General features: G+C 41.0%; 1 protein-coding gene across 2 annotated transcripts in view; it reads left to right on the plus strand.

Annotated features, from left to right (window-relative positions):
* The window catches only part of tph1a (tryptophan hydroxylase 1 (tryptophan 5-monooxygenase) a), a 45,506-nt gene that overhangs the window by 11,615 nt on the left and 19,369 nt on the right, over window positions 1-14,522 (plus strand). The window lies entirely within an intron of this gene.

Below are 14,522 nucleotides of genomic sequence, written 5' to 3' on the forward strand. Positions count from 1 at the left end.
TGTGTGTGCCACTATGTGATATTGCGCCAAGTGTATCTGTGTCACTGTCTAAGTATCACTGAATGTGTCAGTTGAGTTGCTTGCACTAAGGAATATGTCAGTAATTACTCAATTGTAAGCAATGATGTGAATAAGATAATGCCACATCTGCAGAATAGAATTCTATGAATACAGCCTTATAGTCTGAGCATATCTATAAGTTAAAATAGTTAAAATAATTATTTTGTTTATCACACAGATGTACAAATTTATTCCATTATTGTTGATGGTATGTATACTTGCGCATTTATTTTCCTTTGCAAAGTGCTCTCTATTTGTTCAAATAAATGTCACAAAGTTATTGAAAAAATGATGAGTATAAAAAGTGATTGTATAAGGCAGGGCAGCATTCTGCAGCCTAAAATATATTATCAGAGAACATGCAATAATACAATCTTAAGAAATGTTTGAATGTAGTCTGATAATAATGATTGAGACAATAGGAAGGCTGTGTTACAAAGCATGATCATCTTTGGTTTAGTTCAAGCTTCTCATTTTATGAATGAATTTAATTTATAAATTGTTCCCATTCATTTTTTAAAAATTATAACTTATTATTAAAGTGTCTGGACAGAAATGATAAATTGTACAGGGTCATGTAAAAATAGAAATTGCAGACTATTGGCAAATACTTAAATAGAAATTATGTAACATAGGTAAACATGTAAAAATGATTGATACATAGTCTGGGAAATGTGCAAATATGAATTGAAAGTATTATGGCAGAATATATAAATACACCTTATAACTATTATATGCAAATGTATAATAAAAAGGACAGAAGTAAATGTTTCGATAAACATTATATTTATGAGTAGAAACTGTAAATGTTACAAGTTAAATATACCAATAGAAATTATAACCATGAAATTATAAACAGAAATTATAAATATTACAGGAAGGCAAACAGATACAAATGATATTTGAGGATAAATGTGTAAATAGGAATTACAAATAATGCAGGGAATTTGTAGATAAAATGGTAATATGTTACAAGAAACTGCATCTAAAAATACAATTTCATAAATTTATGATCAACCTACTAATTAGGAAATAGAAGCAAAAATATTAAAGAGAATCATGTAAATCAAAATGATAAAGACAGCACGGTATAAATATTCTAGAAAGTGTATTAATGGGAATTCTAAATATATAAAAGTGTATGAATGCTTATATGTTAAAATGAAAATAATATAAACTATTCATTAATATTTTAAACTATAAATATTTATAGGTAAACATGTAAATAGAAATGATTAACAATCTAAAATCTATACATTACAGTATAATAAAAATTATAACTACACTAAATCTACAATTTGAAGTTCTAATTACAACAAGCTGTATATATCACACGAAATTTCTCAGATGTAAACATCACAGCATTATGATTCCAAAACCAAACATTATTTGGAATTGTGGAAGAAAGAAATAGACAGACAGACGGATGGACAGATAGATAGATAGATGGATGTAATTAATTAATTTAATCCCTTATAGCTTTGGGATATCCCAAGGCACTTCACAATTAATGAAGCACTAATGTAGGGAAACTCCACAGTCAATTTTCATCCTGTAAAGTCCAACAAAATGAAATACATTACTATACTAGAAGTATAAAGATAGCAGGTGAATGTGGAAATAAAAATTAATGATATTTTAAAATGTTACTAATTACTGTATTAATACAAGATATATGGGAAATGTTGACATTGTAAACATTCCAGGTTAATGTATTAATTTAAATACTTTTTACAGGAGAAATAAAAAATACTGATTTGTGGGGAAGTATATTTAGAATATACTTATATTAGGGATTATATTATAAATAATTAATATCAGTGAATGCATGGATAGTACATAAGTATATTGAAATGCTAACTAGAAATAATAAATGGCAATTTTGGGTATAGATTAAATATTAGAAGATATATTAAGCTGAATTTTATTGGAAACTGTGTAAGTGATGGTAAATATTACTGTAGAATATCTCAATAAAAATGAAAAATTGCAAGTCATTATATAAATAGAAAACATAAATTAGAGAAAATATACTAATATAAATTCTAAATATTACAAGAAATTTCAATGAAAATTCTAACTTACATTAAATCTTGATAATTACAGGTCATGGTTTTAATAGGAATGGTGTATATTATAGTTTGAACCTTAGATATACATATCACACATGACATAATAAAATTATAAATGAAAATAAATGTATGCATTTTCAATCCTGAATATTATAATTATTTAACAAGAGAAATTATAGGAATTATAAATATTACAGGAAATAGTGTCAAGAACCTATATTTATACAATATCGTTTAATGAAGTTAAATATCCAAAAGAGCATCAACAATCAATATCAGAACTGAATAGGCAGAGTCAAAGACAAAGTAAACAAGACTTTTGGAGTTGGTATGGGATATTGTGAAATGGAAGAGTTTACAAATGTTATTTCGGTGTATGGGTGGGGGCTGATGGTTAAGTGCTTTCCCATTGAGACTAGGGAGCAAGTAAGGAGCATCAGGAGAATTGGAAGCAAACTGTGATGTAGGGCAGATGGAGATTGCAGAGGCTGTGAGTGTGAGATCATGAAGGTATTTAAAAATGAAGACAATCATTCTTAAGCCACTACAATGAGGTACGGTGAATCAATACAATGTTGCAGAATTCAAACAAGAATGTTGGTTATGTTGGGATGGTAAGGTATAAATATAATAATATGAATATTTTATAATAGGTAATGACTAAGTATAGGACTAGTTCTGAATATTTTCTAACTTTAATCAGTGCTATTGATATATAAATATAGAATATTAGCTGCCTGTGATATATGTGCCTGTCTTTATATAAGAATGGAATATTACCCCCGGTACATGTGCCGATCTGTATTTAAATATAAATATTGCCTCTTTTAACCTCATTGCCTGTCTATATAAATATGGAATGTTACCCCTCTGTAATATGTGCCTATCTCTACACAATGATGGAATATTACCCATTTGTAATCTATGTCTTTTTTATAATTGCGGCATATTACTCTATTATTTTATGTCTTTCTTTATATAATATTAAATATTACTTATTTGTAATGCCAGTGCATGTTTCTATGTAAATATAGAATATTACTCAACTCTATCTGTACCTGTGTCTATGATATGTGCCTTTTTCTTTATACACATGGAATAACTCATCTTTAATATGTGCTTTTCTCTTTGTACATGTGGAATATTAGTCATCTATAATATGTGCCTTGGTCTTTATACATGTGGAATATTAGTCATCTATAATATGTGCCTTGGTCTTTATACATATGGAATATTGCTCATCTATAACATTTGTCTTCTCTTGATATAGATGGAATATTACTCATCTGTAATAAGTGCCTTGCACATTATAAATATGAATAACTCTATAATAAGTCTTTTTCTCTCTATATATAATATTATTCACCTGTAATATCTGTGCCTTTATATAAATATGGAAATTACCTGTTGAAATATGTGTCTGTCTCTATATAAATATGGAATGTTACCCCTCTATAATAATATGGAATGTTACCCCTCTTCATAAGCAAGCATCATTGAGTGCAGCTGGACATAGAGTGTGAGCTTGGGAATTTTCGATGGGGGGGTAGGGGGTGAGGGAATTTTAAGGGTTAAGCTCTTTCAAAAAAGCCAGCCTAGAGTCATAGAATCGTAGAGGTCTACAGCTCAGAAAAAGGCCTTTTGGCTCATTGAGTCTGTGCCAGTCAAACGAGTACCTAACTATTCTAATCCCATTTTCCAGCACTAGGCTTACAGCCTTGTATGCCATGGCATCACAAGTACACATCCAAATACTTCTTAAATGTTGTGAGGGTTTCTTCCTATACTACCATTTCAGGCAGTGAGTTCCAGATTCCGACCACCCTCTGGGTGAAAAAATTCTTCCTTTTATCCCCTCTAAACCTCCTACCCCTTACCTTAAATCTATGCCCCCTGGTTATTGATCCCTCCACCAAGGGGAAAAGTTCCTTCCTGTCTATCTATGCCCCTTGTAATTTTATATATCTCAATCATGTCCCCCCTCAATCTTCTCTGCTCCAGGGAAAATAACCCCAGTCTAGGCAATCTCTCCTCATAAATAAAACTCTCCAGCCCAGGCAACATTCTGGTAAATCTTCTCTGCACTCTCTCTAGTGCAATTACATTGTCTAGTTTGCAATTAGCATTTAACTATAATCAGCTGTTAAAGTTAAGTTTCTTTCATTCTTAGTCAAAGATAAACAAGTTCTCTACTGGAGAGACAGCTAAAGTTAATTAATTAGGTAGCTAGTTTTAACTGGTTTCTCTAGCCAGCAGTGCTGCCTTGTCTCTGTAGTATTTCAGCTAGTCTCAATACAGGTGGTCTTGCTAAGTGCAAAAAGTAAGCAAACACAAAGACAGCAGCTCATCATTGAGTGCAGCTAGCACAGAGGCCGGAATCTTCCCAACCCATCTTAAGCAGGAATAAAGGCAGGAGGAGGAACTTAATCACATGGGGGTCCAAAATTCAGTTTCCCAATAGTGGGATAAACGTTTGCAATTAATTTCATGGAACTTTAAAGGTGGATCGAGAGCATCAGGAAATCCTTTTGCATGCATTTGCATGTCATGAATGCTCATTATAAGGCCAGCTCACCAGAATTAAATTCCCCTTCGAATTAAGTCCCTGAGCGCAAGAAATACGAACATTCAGATTCACAATTGCAAATAAGTGGCATGCAACAAGCAAGGTAGATATCTTCCTGGACTTTGGAGTGATGAGTAGCCACTTTCTGAGTAAGTGAGTAAGTAGCTTACCCTCTTTCAGGAGAATCCTTTATGGCAGGCTATGATTGAGTTTGGGTGTCAGTTGTCCAAGGTGGGTGGATGGTGACCAAGGGAGGGAGGATGTAGTGGACAGAGCAAGGGTGAAGGATGCTAGACAAGGGAGGCAGTGTCAGTGGGGATGGTGGAACTGGGACCAGGCAAAGGTACAAGGGTCAACAGGGCTGGGTAGGAAGTGCCTAGGGAAGGAAGGCAGACTGTTCAGGACAGGGATAGTATCCGAGGAAGGAAGGCAGACTGTCTGGGGCAGGGATGGTGTCTGGGGAAGGAAAGCAGACTCTCCGGAACAGGGATGGTATCTGGGGAAGGAAGCCAGACTGATTGGAATAGGGATGCTGTGTAAGGAAAGCCAGACTGTCAGGACAGGGATGGTATCTGGGGAACAAGGACAGACTGTCCATGCATGGAGGGAAGCAGGCTGCCTCGGTCAGGGAGGGAGCCAGGGAGAGTATCTGAGATAAAAACAGAAAATGTTGGAAAAGCTCAGCAGGTCTGGCAGCGTTGAAACTCTGGAGAGAGAAACAAAGTTAACGTTTCGAGTCTGTTTGACTCTTCTTCGGAATGTGAGGGTGTAGGGATGTGGGAGGGAGGGAAGGACCCTGTAAGCTGGGTTTGGGGGTCCAGTGGTTGGGTGGAAGAGTGGGTTTCCGGGCATGGATGGTGGGTGGGAGATTGTCCTAAAGGGTGGGGTGGGGGGGGGTTGGCGCTGTCTGCGGTGGGGTCCTGGGGGTGCAACTAAGGGTACCGGGCAGTGGATGGAACAATAACAGTGAATGGGGGGGTGGGGTGGCGGTGTGGGATGTTGTACTGTGCTAGGTCCAGGGTCATGGTTGGGTAGCAGATGGTCACATGGGGGCGGGGGGGGTGGCAAGGAAACAGACAAAACAGATAGTGGGGATAATGGGAGCGGTCAGGATGGGTTTGGGGACAGTAATGGGTGTGGCACATAGGGGAGAGAAGACATGTGGAGGGTGGTGGTTATAGGCTCAAGGGCAGTTGGGGGAGGTTGCAGGATAACAGAGTGGAAAGTTATATTGGATGGGTCGAGGGTGGTGGGGGGAAGTTGGTGGGTCACGGGGGAAGGTGGAAGGTGGTGGCGTGGGTCTCAGATATGATCCTTGAAACACAGTCATCTGAAAGTTCAATCCTTCGACACAGGAGCAGGACCGTTTTGGGTGGGTGGAGTTAATGTTGAGCACAATTGGCTGACTAAAGAAACATCCTAATAGTCATGAGTCAGCTGGATGAGAACCATGCTCAGGTGTGTTCTCCTTTCTATGGTTAAGCCCAACAGCAGCAGGTTTATTTCCTGATTCATAGGTCTTAGCACAATGGCAGCAAGATCAGGAGCTGCAATAAAATCTGTGCTAAAGAACAACTCAGGGTGACCAAGGAGGTGGAAGAAGGAACAGAGGGAAGGACGGAGGGAGGGAGGGAAGGAGGCAAGAGTTAGCTCCCCTGGGAGAAGGGGAGAACGATAACAATGTGCCAGCTTATATCCTCGAGGGTCCCGGGTCTTTAGCGACAAATGTATCGATCTACTAGTTGAGCATACTCAATGACAGAGCCTCCACTGCCCTATGGGGTAGAGACTTCCAAATACTCAGCATCTTCTGAGTGTTGAAATTCCTACACATCTCAATTCTAACTGGCCTCTTACTCTGAGACTGTGTCTCCTTGTTCTGGACCCCCCCAGCCATGGGTAACATCCATCCTGCACAGCCCTGTAAAAGGTCTTTATGCTTCACATCGATAGACTCTCAGTCCTCTGCACTCTCAAGAATACAACCCATTCTCTTCACTCTCACCTCATAGGACAATCTCACAGTTCCTGGAATCAGTCTAGTGAGCATTTGGTTGCAATCCCTTGATGGGAGATCTATCCTTCCCTAGGTAAGGAGACAAGCAGGACACACGATAATCCGGGTGAGGTTTCACCAAGGCTGTAGCCAACTGCAACTAGACCTCTTTAATCCTGCACCCAATCCCTCTTGCAATCAAGGGCAATTTTCCAGTTGCCTCCTTACTGCCATCTGCACCTGCACGTTAGCGCACAGTTACTTTTGAACAAAGGCATCCAGGTCCATTTGGCCGTTTATACTTCTCATTATCTCATCATCTAGGAAAGGCTCTGGTTTTCTGTTCAGACCACAGGTGGAGAGCCTCACACTTTTGACCTTCATACTCCATCTGCCATGTTCCTAGCCACTCACATAGCCTGCCTAACTCCCCTTGAGGGCCCTTTGCATCATCCTCACAACTCACTGCAGGACACCTGCAGGACATGCAATGACGTGGCTGCAAACACTGCACAGAGAGCATTCTCAGAGGGCTCAAAACTGGGTTAGCAATACCTGCTGGGTTGCCTGATGTGTGCTTAGACCATACACTCAGGCATGATGGGCAAGGCTTAAACATACCCTTGTTGGGATGCTCAGTGATGAGACTACTGATGATTTGAGACAATAAATGGTGTATCGGTAGAATCACATCATTGGAATCTGCTGAGGAACCAAGTGCAACGCGCCTAAATCCCGTGACCACTGCAGCAACTAGCAGCATAATGAGAATACAGCATCCTAACCACAGTGCAATTAAACTTATACTTAGAAGCGCAAATCATATAGGCAATATTGACTGGACAACTGTGTCACCTGTATACCTTCAAAATTTCTTCACCTTTCTTCTTCTATTGCTACACCTAGATGCAGCCCTGACATCCATAGCCGAGGTGGAGGCAGCTTGCTGACTGCTATGCCCTGTTGACTTTGATGACCTTGACACCATCCTCTGGTGGTCTGAGGCTGAGAGAGCCCTGGCCTGCTATGGGTCTCAGGGGTAGTTGCACCCTCCTTGGCCAGGTCTGTTGGAGGTGATGGGGTCAATGTTAGAGGGGAGGCAGGGTGGCAGGGCAGCCTTGGAGTGTCCAGGGATGACACCCACAGGGTGCCTGGCTGGTGCTCCTCCTCCCTGTGGGTGCCTGATGGTACCTCCCTTACTTCCTGAGGAGAAGGGCCACCTGGAGGGACATTGAGGTGCCTTGTCCCCTTCTCGCCTAGTGACTACTGCACTGCACCCAAGGCTAGAGCAATGGAGTGCAGGTCGGAGTGCACATCCAGCAGCCACTGAGTTTCCTGCTGCAGCTGGGCCTCCAAGGCAGTTGCCACCCTTTCTGTGGAGGTAGCCAGGTGCTTGCATGTCAGAGCCATAGCAGCAGACAGAACTTGGACAGACTCCTCCAGCTTTCATTTCAGCCCGCGCATATTCTCAGGACCCTCTGCCTGATGTTCCCCTGCTGTCTCTGCTTCTTCAACAGTCCTCTTATGGCTGAGTCTAGAGGCTTGTCATCTGCATGGGATTCAGCAGGGGCCTGGTCTTCAGCAGTGCCCCAAGTGTCAGACATCTCGGTCTGTCACTGCCTCCATCAGCTGTGGACAAATGATTGTGATGTGCTCATCATTTTGTGACCCTGAGCCAAATCTAGAACTCGGACCCACTGAAGTGGATCTCTGTGATGGTGGAGGGTACAGGGGAATGCCATGACTGTGCTTCCTCTGAGGGTTGAGAGCATCATCCTCAGAGGTGGTGGTGGAAGTCGAGCTGGAGCTGGGGGTGGGCAGTCTCCACTTCTTCTGCTTGGCCTGCTTGTTCATACATGGAGTGGAGAAGAGAAAGAATTAGCTGATTGTCATGCACACTCCCTTATGTAAACAATGTCTCACTTTGTCAGTGCAATGGACAACAACATCCTCGCTGGCTTCCTGTGAGAGTCCTGTATTGCCATTCCCGCACGTGTGGTGCCAGCCCTCCCTGGCTAATTCTGAGCCTCCTCCTTGAATGGGTGAGGATCTGAATATCCAGCACTTCACTGCTCGACTGGGACCTCACCCTTCTGTTGTGAGTGTTTTTCTCCTGCAGGCAGGCAGAAAGATTGAGTGTCATCCCAATGGCTGCATGAGCAGTTTAGGAGCACGCATGCTCCCACCTTTCCCAGATGGCTTGGAAGAGAACCTGCAGTGAACCTTGGGACCACTCTTCTGCTCTGCGACAGTCTGGCATCTTCAGTAGGTTTCCTCCTCTGGAACAATAGCCAGACCGACGCTGCAGTCTTTGTAAGTAAAGGCCTATCCAGATCCCCATTAAATATGGCACCTGGACTTGTGGTAAGGGTTGGGGTGATGACCTCCGGCCTGCTCTGCCGCAAGATTCACCCTGCCCCTCGTACATGCTTATCTAACGAGCTGACTAGCGTGAGATCGCACATGGTCAGCCCTCCCATCCCCTGAATGGAAATCACTCTGACTTCTGCTCCTGCCTCCCCGTTTATTCTCCAGAACAGAAGATTTCACTCAATGTGTGAGCTTGGGAATTTGGTGAGTGAGGGAATGTTAAGGGTTAATCTCTTTCTCAAATCTAGTCTAGTTTGCATTTGGTATTTAATTACATTTTACTGTTAAAATTAAGTTTTTTTCATTCTTAGAAATGATCAAGCTCTTTACTGGGGAGGCAGCTACAGTTAGTTAATTAGGTAGGTGGTTTGAACTGGTTCTCTAGCCAGCAGTGCTGACTCATCTTTGTAGATGAGAATGTGAGTTTGGGAATTTGGCGATTCAGAGAATTTTAAGGGTTAATTTTTAGGGTTAACTTCTTTCTAAAATCTAGTCTAGTTTGCGGTTAGCATTTAACTACATTTTACTGTCAAAGTTGTTTCTTTCAGTCTTGGTCAACAAGCTCTCTACTGAAGAGGCTGCAGTTAATTAATTAGGTAGTTAGTTTGAACTGTGATCTCCAGCCAACAGTGTTGACTCAACTCTGTAGAATCTCAGCTAGAATAATTATAGGTAATCTTGCAAAGCACATGAAATAAGCAAGCACAAAGACAGCAGGTTGTCACTGAGTGCAGCTAGACACAGAGTGTGATCTTCAGAATTTGGTGAGTGAGGGAACTTTAAAGGTTAATCTCTTTCTAAAATCTTGTTTAGTTTGCATTTAACATTTAACTACATTTTACTGTTAAAGTTAAAGTTTTTCTTCTATCTTCGTCAGGGATAAATAAGCTTTTGACTGAAGAGGCAGCTGCAGTTAGTTGGTTAGGTAACTGGCTTGAACTTGTTTCTCTAATCAGCAGTATTGACTAAACTCATTAGAATTTCAGCTAGTATAAACAGAAGTGATCTTTCTAAGTGCACCAATCGAGCAAGCACAAAGACAGCAGCTCATCACTGGGTACAGCTAGACACAGAATGTGAGCTTGGGAATTTGATGAGTGAGGGAATTCGGTGCAGTGAAGATGCTGGTGCTGTCCATTTAAGTGCTACCTTTTATAAAGACTTTATAAAAGAGTGTGAGAGCGGCAGGCCAGAAGAGTTCCAAAAAGAGCTTGCTCAGTCTATAGCTCCAGAGGGGACCGGCTGAGTTCTGAGAAAATCAAGTTAGACATCACAAGAAAACAGGTGGTTGATTGGTTGGTGAGTATTTTTCTCATTTACCTTTCAAAACTCAGGTAATTTTAGTAATTGTAAGGTTATATTAGTAGTAGAAGGTTTACTAATAGTGGTAAAGCTTATTAGGTTGGCTGAGATTTTCCTATTTATCTTTATTGGGGAATTTCAACTGGTAAGTAGAACATTTATTGAAAAAGAATATAACCACAGGCAAGACTTAAGACATTAATTAAAATTTAATCAATTAAAATAATTATTTACTTAATTAAATGCTATAAAATGACAAGACAGGTGATGTGGCTGTAAAAGGTTGGGGCTCAGGGACACCTGTGCGTCCAAGGCAAATACGCCTGCAGTAAGTGTTTGCAGCTGGAGGAACTTCGGCTCAGAGTCATTGAGGGGGAGGCCGAGCTGCATTCACTGCAATGCATCAGAAAGGGGAAAAGTTACCAGGACACTTTGTTCCAGGAGGCAGTGAAATCCCTTTAGATAGGGTCATATGATTTGGTCCATGGTTAGGGATCGAGAAGGTAGAAGTGGAGGAGCCTCAGCCCTTGCAATTGTCCAACACGTTCAAAGTTCTTGCAGCCTGTACAGATAAAAGTGGGGGTTGCAGGGTGGATGAACAAACTGACCGTGGCACTGTGGTACAAGAGGCCATTCAAATGGGGGGAGTTAATAGAAATGCAATGGTGGTAGGGGACAGTTTTGTTAGGTGGATAGGCACAGTTCCCTGCAACCAGGAGAGAGAGTCCAGAAGACTGTGTTGCCTGCCCTGTGCCAGGGTTCAGTTCATCTGCTCAAGGCTGCAGAGGAACTTTCAGTGGGAGGGGGAGGATCCAGTTGTTGTAGTTCACTTAGGTACCAATGACATAAATAAGATGGAGAATGAGGTTCTTCTTAGAGGGATGAGCAGCCAGGCGCTAAATGAAAAAGCAGAACCTGAAAGGTAATAATCTCTGCATAGGGTAAATAAGATTAGAGAGTTAAATGTATGCCTCAAATTGGTGTGAGAGAAATGGATGTTGATTCCTGGGGCACTGGCACCAGTACTGTGGAAAGTGGGAGCTGAACCGTTGAGATGGTTTTCACGTGAACCATGCTGGGACCAGTGCCCTGGCATGTGAGGAAAGATGTGACAAATTAAAGAGAGAGGAGAAGGTGAAAGAGCAAGGTAGCAATAAGGGAAATGGTAATCAGTGTGGCAAGAAGGGACAGAGTGTACAAACTTAAGAATGTACAAGCAGATAATTGTAAAAATAATAAAAAGACTGAACTAAAGGCAATCTCTCTGAATGCAGCATTCACGACAAGATAGGTGAATTGACAGCATAAACGGTAGTAAACAGAAATGACCAAGTTGCCATTGTGGAAATGTGGCTGCAGGGTGACCAAGGTTCGGAACTGAATGTTCACCGGTACTCAACATTTAGGAAGGTTATGTAAAATGGAAAAGAAGGTGGGGTAGAGCTTTTAATAAAGGATGAGTAAAGTACATTAGCGAGAAAGGATCTTAGATCAGAAAATCAAGATGTAGAATCATTTTAGTTAAGGAACAGCAAGGGGCAGCAAACATTGGTAGGAGTTGTTCATAGGCCACCAAATAATGGTAATATAGGACACAGGATAAATGGAGGGAATTAGAGGTGTATGTATTAAGGATAATACAGCGATCAGTGGAATCTTCAATCATCATATATACTGGATAAACCTAATTGGCACTAATGCTGTCAAGGACAAATTCCTGGAATGTATATGAGATGGTTTTCTAGAACAGTGTGTTGAGGAACCAACTAGAGAATGGGTTATTTTAGATCTAATACTACACAATGAGAAAGGGATAGTTAATAATCTCATTGTAAAGGAACCTTTAGGGAAGAGTGACCATAATATATTGGAATTTTACATTAAGTTTGAAAGTGATGTGGTTCAGTTTGAAACTAGGATTGTAAATCTAAACAAAGAAAACTATGAAGGTATGAGGGACAGGTAGCCCTTGGTAGATTGGGAAACTACTTTAAAAGGTAAGATAGTAGATGGGCAATTTAAAGAACTAATACATGATTTACAACACATTTGCATTCACTTAAGGCACAAAAGCCCAGTAGGAAAATTGATCCAACCATGGCTAATGAGAGAAGTTAAGGATTGTATTAGATCAAAGGAAGAGGTTTATAAAGTTGCCAAAAGAGTAGTAAGCCTGAGGATTGGGAGCATTTTAGAGTTAAGAAAAGAAGGACCAAGAAACTGACCAAGAATATGAAAGTAAATCAGCAAGAAACATAAAAATGGACAGTAAAAGCTTCTATTGGTATGTAAAAAGGAAAAGATTTGCAAAGACTAATGTGGTCCCATTATAGGCAGAGACAGGAGAATTTATATAAAAGCAAAATACTGCAGATGCTGGAGATCTGAAATAAAAGCAGAAAGTGCTGGAAAGTCTGGCAGCATCTGTGGAGAGAGAAACAGAGTTAACATTTTGAGTCCAATATGACTTTTCTTCAGAACAGGAGAATTTATAATAGGGGATAAGGAAATGGCAGAGAAACTAAACAAATACATTAGGTGGAATTCTCCCAGATTTGCACCATGTGTGGTGGTGAGCAGGAGAAAGAACCTTTTACCCTTTGGCTGCAGTGGTGGGTTTTCACATCGTATTGTCCCAATCCTGTCTCATTAATCATGCATTCCCAGGGAACAAGCTGTTGTGCTGGCAGGCAGCCTCTGATTCACCTGTCACACTGTTACCTCGCTGCTTACTGACACCAGCTGACATATTTAAAGAGCAGCCATGCTCACACCCCTCAGTGCTTCCAGCCAGGACTGCTGCACAGAAGACATAGTCCCAAAAAGCAAAAATACTGCAGCCTCTGATTCAATAACACTGGACAGCTTTCTGGACACCCTTGGAGCCCACCGCGATGTCCTCTACCCCTGCCCTGGCTGCAGGAGGCTTATCAGTACCACCACTTTGGCTTGGGAGGTGATGGCAGAGGTGGTCAGTGCCAACATTGCACACAAGAGGTCGGCCATCCAGTGCAGAAAATGGATAAATGATCTCATCTGTGCAGCTAGGGTATGGGAATCATCTCATCACTCTAAATTCACACACTCAAGCCCATCACACATTCACTGGCATCTCACTCACTGCCAGCTCAAGGGACATCACCACTCACTCTCTCACACACCCTCACATCTCCATCTGGCCTCACCTCCTCTGGAGACTGCCTCCTTAGCCCTCACCCTCTTGAGGCCACTTGCACAGATCAACATGTGTCCCCGGGATACACACCCTGGGATACCCCCTTCCCCAGAAATGCCCTAGCCCTGCAGTCTCTTCTCTTGCCTGAGGCCACTACTCCCCCAGGGGTAAAGATGTATTGCTGCAATTGTATAGAGCCTTGGTGAGACCATTCCTTGAGTATTGCATACAGTTTTGGTCTCCTTACGTAAAGGAGGATATATGTGTCACTGAGGGAGGGCAACTAAGATTCACCAGGGGACACAGTCTCAGAATAAGAGGTAGGCCATTTTAGACTTAGATGGGGAGGAATTTCTTTACTCAGAGGGTGGTGAATCTTTGAATGCTCTACCCCAAAGGGCTTTGGATGCTCAGTCATTAAGTATGTTCAAGAGCTCAATAGATTTCGAGATATTAAAGATATCAAGGGATTTGGGGATGATGCGGGAACATGACGTTGAGATAAAATATCAGCTATGATCTAGTTGAACGGCGGAGCAGGCTCGAGGGCTGAATGGCCTACTCGTGCTCCTATGTTTCTACAATAAACCTGTTTCTCAATATAAAAATGGAACATTATCCATCTGTAATCTTTCTTTCATAAATATTGAATTTTACTCCATTGAATTTTACTTCATTGTAATATCTGTGTCTCCCTCTCAATAAATGTAGAATATTACTCATCTTTTATACGGCTGTTTCTATATAAATATAAAATACTAGCCCTCTACAATAGTTCTGTTTTCAATATTAATATGGAATATAAGCCATCTGTAATCCCAATGTTGTTCTCTGTGTATAAATATGGATTATTTTCTGAACCTGTCTCTGTCCAGAACAAAATTCTTATTGTTACCTATTTCTGTTTCAGAAGTATGATATTAGTCATATTTATGTTGTTTGTCTCAAAATAGGACATATGGAGCATGTTATATAAATCTT

The sequence above is a fragment of the Carcharodon carcharias genome, chromosome 10, assembly GCF_017639515.1.
Source record: "Carcharodon carcharias isolate sCarCar2 chromosome 10, sCarCar2.pri, whole genome shotgun sequence".
Classification (NCBI taxonomy): Eukaryota; Metazoa; Chordata; class Chondrichthyes; order Lamniformes; family Lamnidae; genus Carcharodon; species Carcharodon carcharias.